Source organism: Crassostrea angulata, chromosome 7 (genome assembly GCF_025612915.1).
Source record: "Crassostrea angulata isolate pt1a10 chromosome 7, ASM2561291v2, whole genome shotgun sequence".
In the NCBI taxonomy this organism is placed as follows: Eukaryota; Metazoa; Mollusca; class Bivalvia; order Ostreida; family Ostreidae; genus Magallana; species Magallana angulata.
In genome coordinates this window covers 7,794,513-7,808,489 of record NC_069117.1, presented here as the reverse complement: position 1 = coordinate 7,808,489, position 13,977 = coordinate 7,794,513, and the positions used below count along the sequence as shown (strand labels likewise).

The 13,977-nt window shown below is 34.8% G+C and overlaps 3 pseudogenes; 2 read left to right on the top strand and 1 right to left on the bottom strand.

Moving 5' to 3' along the window:
* The first annotated feature begins 2,966 nt into the window (after positions 1-2,966).
* On the top strand, positions 2,967-13,894 carry LOC128156517 (sodium/glucose cotransporter 5-like; annotated as a pseudogene).
* Positions 7,767-11,461, top strand: LOC128156518 (uncharacterized; annotated as a pseudogene).
* LOC128156519 (uncharacterized) lies at positions 11,606-13,254 on the bottom strand (annotated as a pseudogene).
* Positions 13,895-13,977: the final 83 nt, after the last annotated feature.

Below are 13,977 nucleotides of genomic sequence, written 5' to 3'. Positions count from 1 at the left end.
TGGTATATTTAGATTTTGGGATTTTATACATCTTTTATCTTTAAAAAGCTAAGGCAATTTTTGGGTTACACCACTTATCTCTCTTCAACTTTTAGAACATGTAAACCCCAATTTGTTTTGCTTGTTTAAAAATTACCTGTATGAACAGTACTAGTATATGTATATTCTACAATTAATATTTTGAATATAAACAGTAGAAAGAGGAAAACATTCTTTACATGCAAAATTACATGTTGTTCTGCTAACAATGCAATTCATAATTAACATAAAGTATATAAAATAATTATGTGAAACTCTTGTAATGATAAATACATGTTTTCAATGATTTTATACATTTGTATGCAAACCCAGAGCAGGCCCCGAAAGCAAACCCAGGGTGTAGTTGAAGTCTAATTTCTGTTCGGTTGGGTCTGATCGGTACTGTACCTGTTTGAAACTATCAATGATGTCACCACTCGATCAGGGATCCACCTTACCCACCTCCTTGAGATAGTTGATTAAAGTCATAGCTGGAATCGTTGTTAACAAGCTAAGAATGCATTACATCAAAAACGAATCCAGCAGGTTCATTTACTGTAATTGAAAAACGAGATATTGTTCTTGATGCGAATGTACTCGAAATTGCTATTCCAAAATCGTACGGGTAAGCAATCAAGTTAGAATTCATAGATTATAGAAGTGCTGGACACAACGCGAGATTCAAGCGTCGTAAGTCACTTGAACTTTGCAACGTTTGTCATTTCATTTCTGGAGAAGTCTTTCATATTGGCTAAATGTTTGTCAAAATTGCATCATTTTGAACTGTTTTGACCAATAAGATTTTAAAAAAAATTAGTCATGTGGAAATAGAAGTGGTCTGGAAGAATATTATATACTGCCATTTGTCGTAAATTTCTCTATGTAAATTGTTTTTTTTCAAAACACACTTGGCGGATATTATGAAATAAATTCAATCTACTCTGACCCTCTTTCTACCACACCATTGGAATTCTACCCTTAAGTTTTCTGGAGCAACAGTAAAATGGGGACAAATCTGACCAGGCAAAATGATGGAATTTTGGCACACAATCTAGCTACTGTACAGACACAAAAGGAAATCTAAGTATAATCATTTATCATATTGAATTTTTTAAAAAGAAATGACTTAGAAGTCTGGTTGTGATCTGTTCATTATTCTTTGTGATCATGTACCTGGAAAATAATGTAATTGGTTATCTTCTTTTTTGCTTATCAAATGGCTCTGTTAAGGATTGCAGTTTCAACAACGTTAAAAAGATATAGTGAGCATATCATTGTTTCAAGGACTTGTTCAGAGATATCAGGCCGATTTGCCTTCACAGAATTTTCATAAGCAAAAAGCTTTCTGTCTAGTTTATATTTTATTCACTCAAACTTCGAAGTCTTTTATTTATAACATGCACTGTATTATTTCTTTCAGCATTAATTGTAGGTAAGTGCTTCATAGAAAATGTTATCTTAGTTCTTGTTGCATTTTTAATATATCTTTTTTTTAATTTGTATGAAAATGTTTGTAAGTGTGTACAGCTTGGGAGCCCAAGTGCAAAAAAGTGCTAAATCTTTCTCTGAATTGATTTTATATAAATTTTAATTCGCGTTTCTGTTCACTTCGATTATAAAAAATATGGTTACTGTAAATTGCTTTGAACCGTCTACGGTTCAATGATTTGCGTTAAATTTTAGAAGTGTATACAAAACAGCGTACGGTAAACATTGACACTCGAGGAACACAGGGCGCATCTTCACTCGAAGCCAGGTAAATTTATTTAAATTATGCCTGTACAAAAGCATATTTATGCCTTATGTAGTTACGTTTTGATAGAAAAACACGTATTTGCACGTGTGAGATTTTAGGTACAGTACCAATTTATTCAGTATTTTTTTTTTTTTGGTTAAACATTTGGCACTTTTGGTTATCGATATCAATGTGAACATAAACCCCCTTGGACGGACTAGTTTTTGACTATGTGTGACAGGTATACACCGAGTCAGGTAAATTCATCGAGGAGAAATTTAGCCTCAGTGATCCGCAGATCAGGTCAAGAGGTCAAAACAAACATAAGCATATATAAACTTGTAAATTTGTACATAGGTTCATTATTTTAAAATTTAAATTTAAACTTTTTGGAATTGGGAAAAGGCACGCTTTCTACAATTTTACACCATTAGATATTTAATGCATCATAAAAAGAAAACCAGCTATGATTCTCAAATGAGGCTAAAACTCTAATCGTTTAAACGTGTTGTTTAATACCTTTATCAACAAAAGTGACCAATGTATTTGTATGCTTGATTCAAGGTCTAGCACGAAGCAAAGATGCAATAATTTACGAAGGTATTAACTTTAACTTTTAACGTATAATGCATGGGCTTGTAATTGAAATTGAAATTAATATTGATAATAAACCCAACTCATCTGAACGAGAAATAAACAATCTTTCAATCTTTTTCGATAATAAATGTCTTTAACTCAATTTTCAACAAGCAAACTGTATGAGAAGCAAATGTCTAATCATTTATTTTATAACCAGAATTTTTTGCAGAAAAAATTGATGTTATGTTATTTATTTAATTAATAGTTTTTGAAAATCGATGATATTGTCACAGATTCTCAATCTGAAAAATCGACATTTTTTAGCTATATAATCTAACCACTATTCATTTATGTGTTAGAGATCTACTTTTTATCATCAATGACATGTAAAGATATTCGGTTACTTTGTTAATTTAAACTTTTCATATAAATACATATATTTATTTTTCGATTAGATTGCACTATTGCAGTAATATCAGAGCTTGAAAAACATCGAATAATTTTTTGTATCGTTATAGTATTTGTCCCTGATGTAGACATGAGTGCACCCCGAGAACTCTGTGAAACAACAATGAATATAAATGTTATATAATAGCTGTTTATCAGACGTAACATGCTATATTTAATAGGAAAAATGGTGGAAAGAGGTTTAGACCATTGGTCGGATATACTGGTAGTGGTCATCTACTTCATGGCTGTCTTAGCTGTGGGATTATGGGTAAGTCAACTTAAATTTACAGAATTGGTTAATTCAATTAATGATAGTTATGTTATCATTTAAAAATTATACAAAGTTTTGCAAAAAATAATATTAAAAAAGGCGTGTGAAACTTTATGATTTAAGAAGGACCGGTTTTTTTTTCATAGGCATTTTGGCGACACGCCCAAGGGACAGTGACCAGTTACTTTTTGGCGGGGCGACGGATGACATGGTTTCCGGTATTTATTTATTTTTTTAGAAAATAACAAACAATAGTCAATCAAAGTAAAAAGACTGGGTTTGAAACTTTTGAAACGGTGCCAATACACGAACTATAATTTTGATATGAACAAATACAGATTGGAGCTTCCATATACTCTAGCAATATACGGACCGAACATTTCATTGGACTAGCAGGATCAGGGGCTGCCGCGGGAATAGCCATGATTTCCTACGAATGGACGGTATGATCCTAATAACTCTTCTATTCGAATTACCAAAATTAAATAAAAGAAACAACAAATAACGTAACCACACGCTTGCATCAACACTACCTGGTAAAACAATGTCTACATATAAACATAACATTTCCTGAAACCCTTTTTGCTATGCATTAAGAATGTATCACTAGTATTATTATGTATTTTCATATTTATGTATTTACGTGTATAAAGAACCGATTGTATTACATATTGGGCATAACTAGAGTAGGCTATGTGTTCAATACAAAAACTCCGTACATATACGACATATTTATTATTAAAAAAAATACATCCAGACGTTTTCAACATGATTTGACGCCTTGTACTTTCAGGGCCTTCCTCTTATTGCTTTAGCTGCCTGGCTGTTCCTTCCCGTCTATATTTCGGCAAAGGTGAGGCGATTAAGGAATTGAGATACTATAGTAATCCTTACTTGATTCCAGTTGGAATGTTTTCCATAATTATTCTGTTGTCAGTATTTCATAAGAAACTGGACACTCAATAAAACACATCTTCTTTAGGTGTACACTCTACCAGAATATCTTGGAAAGAGGTTTGGAGGCCAAAGGATCCGAATCTACATGAGTTTGTTGTCTCTTCTGCTCTACATTATCACAAAACTAGCGGTAACAAATTAAACAATCACAAAATTTCCAACCGAAAGGAAACATGAAAATTCTAGTGTTTTAAGTTTTGTACCACGTATGTTCAATAATAATAGCTTTGTTCTACATACAGGTCAGTATTTTTTCCGGGGCGTTGTTTATACAGTTGGCTCTGGGATGGAATAACTACGTCGCTATAGCCTCCCTTCTGCTAATCACAGGCATCTACACTGTCCTTGGTAAACGATATGGCCATACTTATTTACTAGTTAGTATATTAGTGCAGAATTCCTTTATCGTGTTATAGGATAGTTCTCAACTTAAGATCTCTTATCCAGCACCATAAAACAAAGTATATAACTAGCTTAAATGATATCAAGAAAGCCAAAATATGTACACTACCGCTGTGGTGTGTATAATTCTTTACAGGCGGACTGACGGCCGTTATATATACTGACGCCTTCCAAACCATTGTCCTGACCCTGGGTTCCTTTGCTGTAGTTGGAGTCAGTAAGTGTCTAGACTTAGACCAGAGTCACCTTCAATAATCATCGACAGTGATATTATTTCGATTTCTCAATATTTTGATAAAGAATGAAAATGATTAAAAGAGATATTTGGTAGGTTTTCACAAGATAGGTGGATATGGAGAATTTCAACAGAAATACATGGATTCTATTCCTGCAATTCGAGATGGCAACACGTCGTGTGGATTGCCTCTTGATGACGCATTCCATATTTTCCGTGACCCCGTGAACTCAGATAACCCTTGGCCTGGACTTCTTCTTTAGTCAAGCATTGGCTGCTTATGGTACTGGTGCTGTGATCAGGTGATTGGCGCAAAATTCAAAATTCTGCGTCTATGTATACCAGTATAATTTTAAATACAAAACAACTGTATGTGTCCTTTTTTTGCATTAGTAAGTCTTTTACACAATGTAACACAATCTAATACAGTTACGTGTTTTATCCAGGTTATAATTCAGCGATCCCTTGCTGCCAAGAACCTCTCCCATGCTAAAGGTGGAGCTATCCTGGCTGGCTATCTGAAGATGCTTCCATTAGTGATGATGATATTCCCAGGAATGATCAGCAGGGCTCTCTATCCAGGTTCTGACAAAATTAACATGAAATTGTTTTATCTAGATCGTTACATTTATTTTAAGTTTACACTATGAAACTATGCCACTTATTCAAGTGAAAGTGAGTCGAAAGAGCTGCAGAGATGTTCCACTCAGTTACCGTTTCACCACTTTTAGCAACCTCATATTCATTTGACATAATTTCATAATTGTTAAGAGCTGAAAATCGAGTTCTTTGGTTTTTTTTTCATCAATCAAGATGAAGTAGGATGTGCTGATCCCGAGGAATGTCAGAAAATCTGCGATAATCCCGTAGGCTGCTCCAACATAGCCTACCCTAAACTCGTCCTGGAACTCCTTCCATACGGTATGTCCTAGTTTAATGCACATAATGATTTCATAAAGTCGTATTACTACAGCTATCGAATTTACTTTGAATTATACAGAGAAGGATTTTCTTTACAAAAGTATTGTTTCCAAAGGAAACTTCAAAACTTAAGGTTTAGCGATCGTTCAATTCTGGTAAAGGTTAACAATTAAGAATCACAAACGGTCTTCCTCCTGCAGGTGTCCGCGGACTTTTGATGGCCGTCATGTTGTCGGCCAACATGAGTTCCCTCACCTCTATATTTAACAGCGCCAGCACAATCTTCACCATGGACCTCTGGAGGCGAATGCGCCCCACAGCCAGAGAAAAAGAACTTTTGGTTGTCGGCAGGTCTGTTACTGTATGCTTTGATAAAAGGTCATGCTAAATAATGTGTTTGAGTAGATTATATTGGGGGGGGGGGTTAAAAAAGGATCATATTAACAGCTTATTAAGGGGGAAATGTTTTTTATAAATATGATAACAAGGGGGACAATTTTCAAAAAATCACATGATAGGGACTTCTGATAGGGTCGATGTAAGAAAGTGGCTTATCTCTTACTAGTAACCAATATCCCAACAACCATACCGCTTTGTTAATAAAAGGGGAGTTCGTTCATGCATGTTAACCAGTGTTTACGTGTTGATTTAATGTTTAACATCATAATATAAGGAAAAGCCTTGCCACACTGTATATTCTGATTTGCTACAGGATCTTTATCGTGGCTCTCTGCGTGGTCAGCATTCTCTGGATCCCGTTGTTACGGTCTTCGCAAGGGGGACAACTGTTTGCCTACATCAATGCAGTTCAAAGTTACCTAGGCACGCCAATTGGAGCTCTGTTTCTCCTTGCAATTACTTGGAAACGTATGTCAGAACAGGTACCATAATTTATAGCATTTCCTAGTTGGTACTGTTTACTGTAGATTTAGTTTTGATATGTTACTGCGAACTTGATTTCCTACAGGGTGCGTTTTGGGGTATGGTTATCGGACACATATGTGGTGTAATACGGCTGGTCCTGGACCTGGCTTACCCCGCGCCTGAGTGCGGACACGAGGACACACGACCGTCCATTCTGGTCAATCTCCACTATACCTACTTCGGAGCTCTGGTGATTGTCATCACGTCCCTGGCTATCGTCATCATCAGCCTCCTGACCAAACCCCCAACAGAGGAAACAGTCAGTGTCTACATGTGCACACTCAACACAAGTTTATAAATTATGTTGAATACTTTCAGATGATTTAAAAATGAAATTGAAATTATCCAACATTTTGAAAGTTTTTATAGTCTTAAGGGTATTCCAAAAACCTTTACTTTAATTTACATTGATGTTTCATTTGAATCACTTATACCAATGATATACAGATAGGAAACCTTGTATGGCAAAACCGGATAACTGGAAACAGCGAGACTGAAGAGTTTAAAGACGAAATTGTCATTTCTGTGGTGAACAAGAAAATTACTTCTGAAACAGATAAGGGTAACGGTAAGAGGCTCTTCTTCCAAATATTTAAATAATGATCTAGAACTTGACTCATTCCTCTTGGGTATCAAAACTGGAGCTCGTCAAGATAATGTCTTTTTCTTACTTTTTTATTGTCACTGATCTTAAAGGGGCATGGTCACGATTTTGGTCAAAAATTATTTTTTCGATTTGCTTCAGTAAGGCATTTTTAGTAGGCAACCGAATTGATTGTGATTTGTTGAGTTATAGGCGAGTTACAGAGCTTACAATTCTTCACTATGTTCACAAAGCTTTTGTTTACATTTTGAATGTTGAAGTGAAAATTCCAGTTTTAGACCTCAAATGAATGTGTTAATCGTTAGTAACTGTTTATTTATGCTTAAAATGAATAAGAAGATAGACAAATTAGCTTGAAAAAGATTTTTTACTGGTATATTGAACCTATATAAACAAAAACAGGGCAAGAGCCTTGTTTACATGACGAAGAATTGTGAGCCCTGTATATCGCTTTAAACTCATCGACTGGCACCCAAATTTAATTTGATCATTAAAAATGCATTCCTAAAGCATTTGGTCTATTCGACTGGTTGATTTTGTGAAGAAACAGAAAAATGATGACATCTATTTATATTCGACTGGAATTTTCTCATGAGCAACAAAAAACCGTTGAGAACGAATCTCATCAGAGAAAACAGCGCGATTAGTATTACCACGTGACAAGTTCAACATGGCTGAGCATAAGTCGTGAGTACAGAATCTGTTTGTTGTTTTTCTGTTAATTTTGTTTGCATCATGGTGATCTTTAATAAACCTTAGTTATAGCGTTAAAGATATATTAATTTGCAATAAAAATGAAAGCCTGTATGCACTATATGCGCAAACTCAGGTTCGACGGCTTCATTTATATACGTGTGTCACTAAGGCAGCTGATATATGCACAGGGGCTCGTCACGAAGTTTTTCAACCTTTTATATATACCACCTCTATACTATAAAATACACTTGTGTATTTTATAGTATAGAGGTGGTATATATAAAAGGTTGAAAAACTTTGTGACGAGCCCCTCTATACTATAAAATACACTTGTGTATTTTATAGTATAGAGGTGGTATATATAAAAGGTTGAAAAACTTTGTGACAAGCCCCTGTGATATATGTGCACATGTAATGAGGTATCAGTCGGCCACGATCGGCTACCCAGGAGGTTGTATCATCGCACAATTAAGGCACGCTTGTATTTAAATGTATTTACTTTTTAAGCCCGTTTGTATATGTTAGTACATGTAAAGACATAATTCTATTGATTTATCTCATGTGATAGTCGGTCAGCTGGCTGTGTCAACGTACGTTCGATTCCGTTTAAAAAAAAATAAAGTATATTTTTATGTAGGTACTGGACACAAGTTCACTTGAAGTATTCTGATGGGCTCGAAATTGTTCAAGTACTGGATGCCCCAACAATTAGGAGGCTAGAGAATGGAGGTAGGTCTTTTTTATAGCTGATAAAATAAAATAAATTAATTAAGGTTAAGATTTACATAGGTTTTTTTACATTAGTACTTTAAATGATAATGAACTATGTTAATTTAATGGGTAGCTGTAAAATAATTATAATATTGTACCATTCATTTCCAAAAACAATTTACATCTGGTATTGTCACTTTACTCTCCTCTGACATTCTTTTAAACAGCATTACAAACCCTGCAAAGTGGTGTACTTGTAGTTTATTTACATGTTTGAACTGAATGTGAATTTAGCATACTTCATTTTCCAAGTGTATATAGGAGAGCAACCATTTCTTTGGGGGGGGGGTGTAGATTTTGGAAAAAATAATTTTTACTTGAAAATGTTGAAAAGAATACTATGTCCTTCACTGGCATGAAAATAAATAATCTGACTTGAGTAATTTTGCCAAGTTTCTCCCCATTAGAATCAAATGCCTCTTAACTGCAGCATTCGTTTAATTGCTATTAATTTTTTGTAGGAATCAATCATGATGTACATACTTCAAGCTACATAATTTCAGCTTTTATTTTTTGGTACAATGTATTTACATGCATTAAAAATGATACAAATTACAAACGCTTTTGCTTACAGATGAAGAATTAATTGCTTCCACAAATATGCAGAAGATTGTGGACAGGCAACACAGACCCAGCCTGCATGCATTGAAGAAGAAAATGTAGCATTTGAAGACGATCAGGCATCAAACAGTAAGATGTTGTGTATTAATATGGTAGATCATGAAAAAGCCATGATATATCTGCATTTTGTTGTGTGAATTTCTATCCAGTGTTGTTCAGTTGGCAGGGACAGATTTGAACAAAATGATCATATATATCAAACGATATTGCCTGTGTTCTTAATTTCATATACTCAATGAATGAATTTATAGCAGGAAAGCAGCATATAATTAAATTTAAAGACAAACAAAACAAATAAATACAGAGTTTTTATCTGCCTTTTGTACAAACAGCTAGTTGTATCCAGTTTATTCTGAAATGACTGAAATTTCATAATGGACAAAACTGTATAAGTCTCTTGATTACAGACAAATTTAAACAGTTTTAAAAAATTTCATGCAGATCAGAAGAAAGAGGGTATTAACTGTTACATTTAAAAAATAATAAACTTGTCAAGGCAGTCTTGAAATCTATTCAGCAGCTAGATTTGTGGTGCACTATAACATTACATCTTTTTTCCATAATAAGTGATCTGGAAGACAATCAACCAGTTTCATGGAGCAGAGATGCCACAGAGCTTTTGATAAGCTTATATGAAGATTACGAACAAGAATTAGAAGATCCGAGGAAATAAAAGAAGGATACTTGGAAAAAGATAACAGCAGCACTAAATGAAGCAGGGTACAAATATGTTCAAAATAAAGTGGAAGGCAAGTGGAGAAGTCTGCTGGCATCGCACAAAGATCTGTCTCTGAACAAGAAGAAAACTGGCCAGAAGAGGAAGACATTCTGACCAGTACTTTGAGAAAATTGATAACATAATATCAAAACACCATGATATCAACCCTCCCTTTAATTCAGGGTCTAGTTTGCAAAATCAGAAGGAAGTCAAATTCAGTACAAAACAACTAGATACAAACATGATCGGTTGCACGTCGATTGGTTGCACGATACAAACAGATGAGGACAGTTCCACCATGAGTACCAGTGACAGCGGAAAAAATGCAAATGAAAATACCGAAACTTTGAGTAAAACTACCACTGCACGACGAAGAAGAGAAAACAGGAAGATGAATAATGAAAATAAATCAGGTAACATGTTGGTCGAATATTTGAAAGAAATTGAAAAGCAGAGAAAAGAAGAATATAAGGAAAGGGAAAGAAAACGCGACCAACGTGCTCAGGAGAAAAATGATATAATGAGAGAATTGTTGGAAATAATGAAAAAATCTAATTAAGATTTAAGTATCGTAAAGTAATTTACTTTTTTATTTCAGATTACATTTCGAAATTGCCTCATCACATTTTGGAAAAAATTTTCATGCATGTCAAAAACATTGATCATTACTGCAAATTATATGAGGTTTGCAAAGAATTTAGGAATGTGATATATTTCAAAAGAACAGCTTTTATTGTCCCATCTTGATGCTTTGACAGAGAATAGTGGGTTAAAATTTATGCCGAATTTAAAGAAGCTGACCATTACAGCAATGAACAGTTTTCAAGAGATAGCTCTTTTACGTGTTGTTGACCTTTTTCTGGAATTTGAATTCCAGAATTTAGAAGTTCTTGTACTGAAAAAATTTCCTCTGGAAAACTCATTGTTTTCCGCATTTACTGCAGCTCTTTCACATGTTCAGTTATCAGTATTGCAGTTTGTGTCTTGTGATGAGGTTACTGCCGGACAACTGAAATGTGTTCTTGAACAGATCAAAACATTGAAATACTGTGACATTCAGTGCAATTTAGAAAGTGTTTTAGATAAACATGTGTTTGCAGAATTAGCCAATCATTTAGTTGGGGAAGTAAACTTAAGTTTGAATAATCTAGAAGCAGTTCCCTCCAATCTTTTGAGGTTCAAACGGTCGGCTTACAGAGCTACAATTGTGACCTAAATTGCAATTTTCCTGAATAATTGTACACTGATTAATAGGGGTTGTTGTGATCAATTAGAATTAAAACAGAGAACTTATTTCTTGGTAGGAAGAGGTTCTTTCATTACTAGGTGCGTGTTGTAATTTGACATGATGTAAAATTGCAATGTGGTGATCTGTCATTATTTTAATTTTGCTACCTGAAAGTCCCCGAAATATTGTGTATTTAAACTCAGGAAGAGATATTTTTTTGGTGGGCTTTCCAATATTTTTTATTCATGTGTATCTCTATATACATTTGCTTTGTTTTGTGCCATGAATTAGTTTATTGCAAATGTGCATTGTTTCATTGTTATATTTTTGACTCAGGAAGAGTGATTCCTCTTTTTATTTTGTTATTAAAAAATAAAGTTGAACTACATGTAATTGTTTTTATTATTCATAAAAAATACACAAAATTCTCATAAACACAAATCTTGCATGGCATCATAAGTGAAGGATTCGGACTCTAGATATGTGATAATGCTCTTGCAATTTGAAGTCTTTTGAGTTACCCTCTGTTCATCAATTAAGGCCTGGTCGTATTCACCTGCACTGGGCATGACTTGAGGAACTTGTTCATCTGTCATCATATCCTGGAAATCATCATTGTTTAGGATGCATATATTGTGTAATATACACCCTGTCACTATAGTTTTTACCATTAATTTTGTATCATTTTGATCAAGGTACTTTAATCTGGTAAATCGTCCTTTTAGTAAACCAAACGCACGTTCGACTGTACTGCGAATGCTGCTGTGGGTGTAATTATAATGTGTTTGGACTTCAGTAAGATGCCCATTGTCTCTAAAAGGCGTTAACAACCATGAAAGATTAGGATAAGCTGAGTCACCTAACAAATGACCATCTCCACATAACTCTGGTCCATTTTCAAACAATTTTGAATGGCGAAAAACTCGCGCATCATGGACCTTTCCTGGGAAACCAGCAAAAATGTCAATAAAGCGAAGATCTTCTCGTACAACAGCTTGCAGTACTATTGAATAAAAATCTTTACGGTTGTAATAGTCAATTCCCCTTTCTGATGGTCTTTTAATTGGAATATGTGTGCCATCAATTAATCCAATAATGCCAGGAAAACCTTTAAGTTCAAAATACATATCCTTGATTTCTTGCATTTCTGGAGGTGTGGGCCACAGAATAACTACATCTAATAAATATTCATTAATAAAAGTTATGAAATTGTGTATTGCGTATAAAGCTGTGCTTTCACTTGTTCCAAACCGATCTGCAATGGCAGCATACTTGTCCAAGCTGGCCATATACCATAGAAACATCAGTAGGCGGTCCTCAAGTGGAGTCTGGGCTGAACCTCCTGTAGATGTACGACATAAAATGCCCGATATATTCTGTTGGGTGCATATTGAAGAAATTTTCTCTTTCAGACCTTGAACACTCACTGGTGACTCCAAAAAAGGCTTAAATTCATCTAGGTGAAAGTGGGAAACAACGTTTCTGGTATATTTCTTTTGTCTATGTCTTTCTCTAGGTATATTTTGCCATTTTAATGATAACCTACAACAAGGAATAAAATGTTTAAAAACTGTTGTAGAATGATTGGGGGGAGAGGGGGGGGGGGGGGCTTATGTTAAATTATTATTTTCATTGTTTGTGTGCGCGCGGTGGTGGTCATTATCAAAATAAAAGGAGACCCATAAACAAGAGATTACACCCCACCGTTTTCGAACCACTGTTGTTAATATTTATCGATTCACAGACATGCAATTCACGTTCACCTGTTATTAGGCGTGTGCGTTCGGGGAAGGGTGCGTGCATCTTTTATACACCATTGCACAAAGAGCAGGACCCTAAGGTTAACCCGGGTTAAATACGTTTACTCTATGATACTATTAACCAACAAGTTGATTATATACCTTTCATTTGTCATAGGGAATTTCCTATTAAGTTCGTAAAATCTACGTTTTGTAACCAGAGACATGTATGTAGTTTCTACCCCTTTATCTGTTTAAGTTTATACTGTTATAAGCTAAATTGCATTTATACTTACGAAGCTTCCTCACTATCATCACTGTCACTGCTGTCATCAAAGAAGACTGATAAAAAAGCCACTTGTGCTATTTATTTTCTGTTTTCCATTTCTCAACCGGAAATGATTTTCCTTCGTTCTCATTTCATTCGCCTGGTACTTTAGCTTAATTTTTACGCATTTCTCATATAATACATTCGACTGGCACTAGACTGAGAAATTTCTGATCACTGCGCATGTGGGCTGAGCCTATTTTTACTCATCAAAAAGTTACCAGTTGAATACGCCAAAACACAAAACACAAAACACAAAAATAAAATTTGACCAAAATCGTGACTATGCCCCTTTAAAAACTTATAGGCTTTTTCAGTCTGATTAAACCAGATCTTTTATCTGCTCCGAAATTTTAATTCACCCAGACATAAAATTGTGAGTGTGAGAGTGGGCCAAAGATCTGGGTTTAAATCAGTGTTTTGTAAAAGCAAAACGTATGCAAACATTTTTTAGCCTCTAATGTGGACATTTCCGAGAATTCGAACCCCTCCGCCGACCGTATGTCCATGTGGAGACGCTGGGTGAAGGAAATCTGCGGAGTGTCGTCTAAAAACGATCAGAAAGAAGACTTTGTGTTTGATGATAGAGCAACGAAAGCCTTCATGAAGGAGGACCCTAAATGGAGCAATGTCCTGACCGGTATATTTCTGGTTGGAATGGTCATCACGGGTTTTCTTTACGGCACGTTTCACTGAATTTATCTTTATTTCTATGCGTAAAATTCTAACGTCTTGCTTAGATATATGTTTATAAATACCTTTATACATGCCCAAATATAA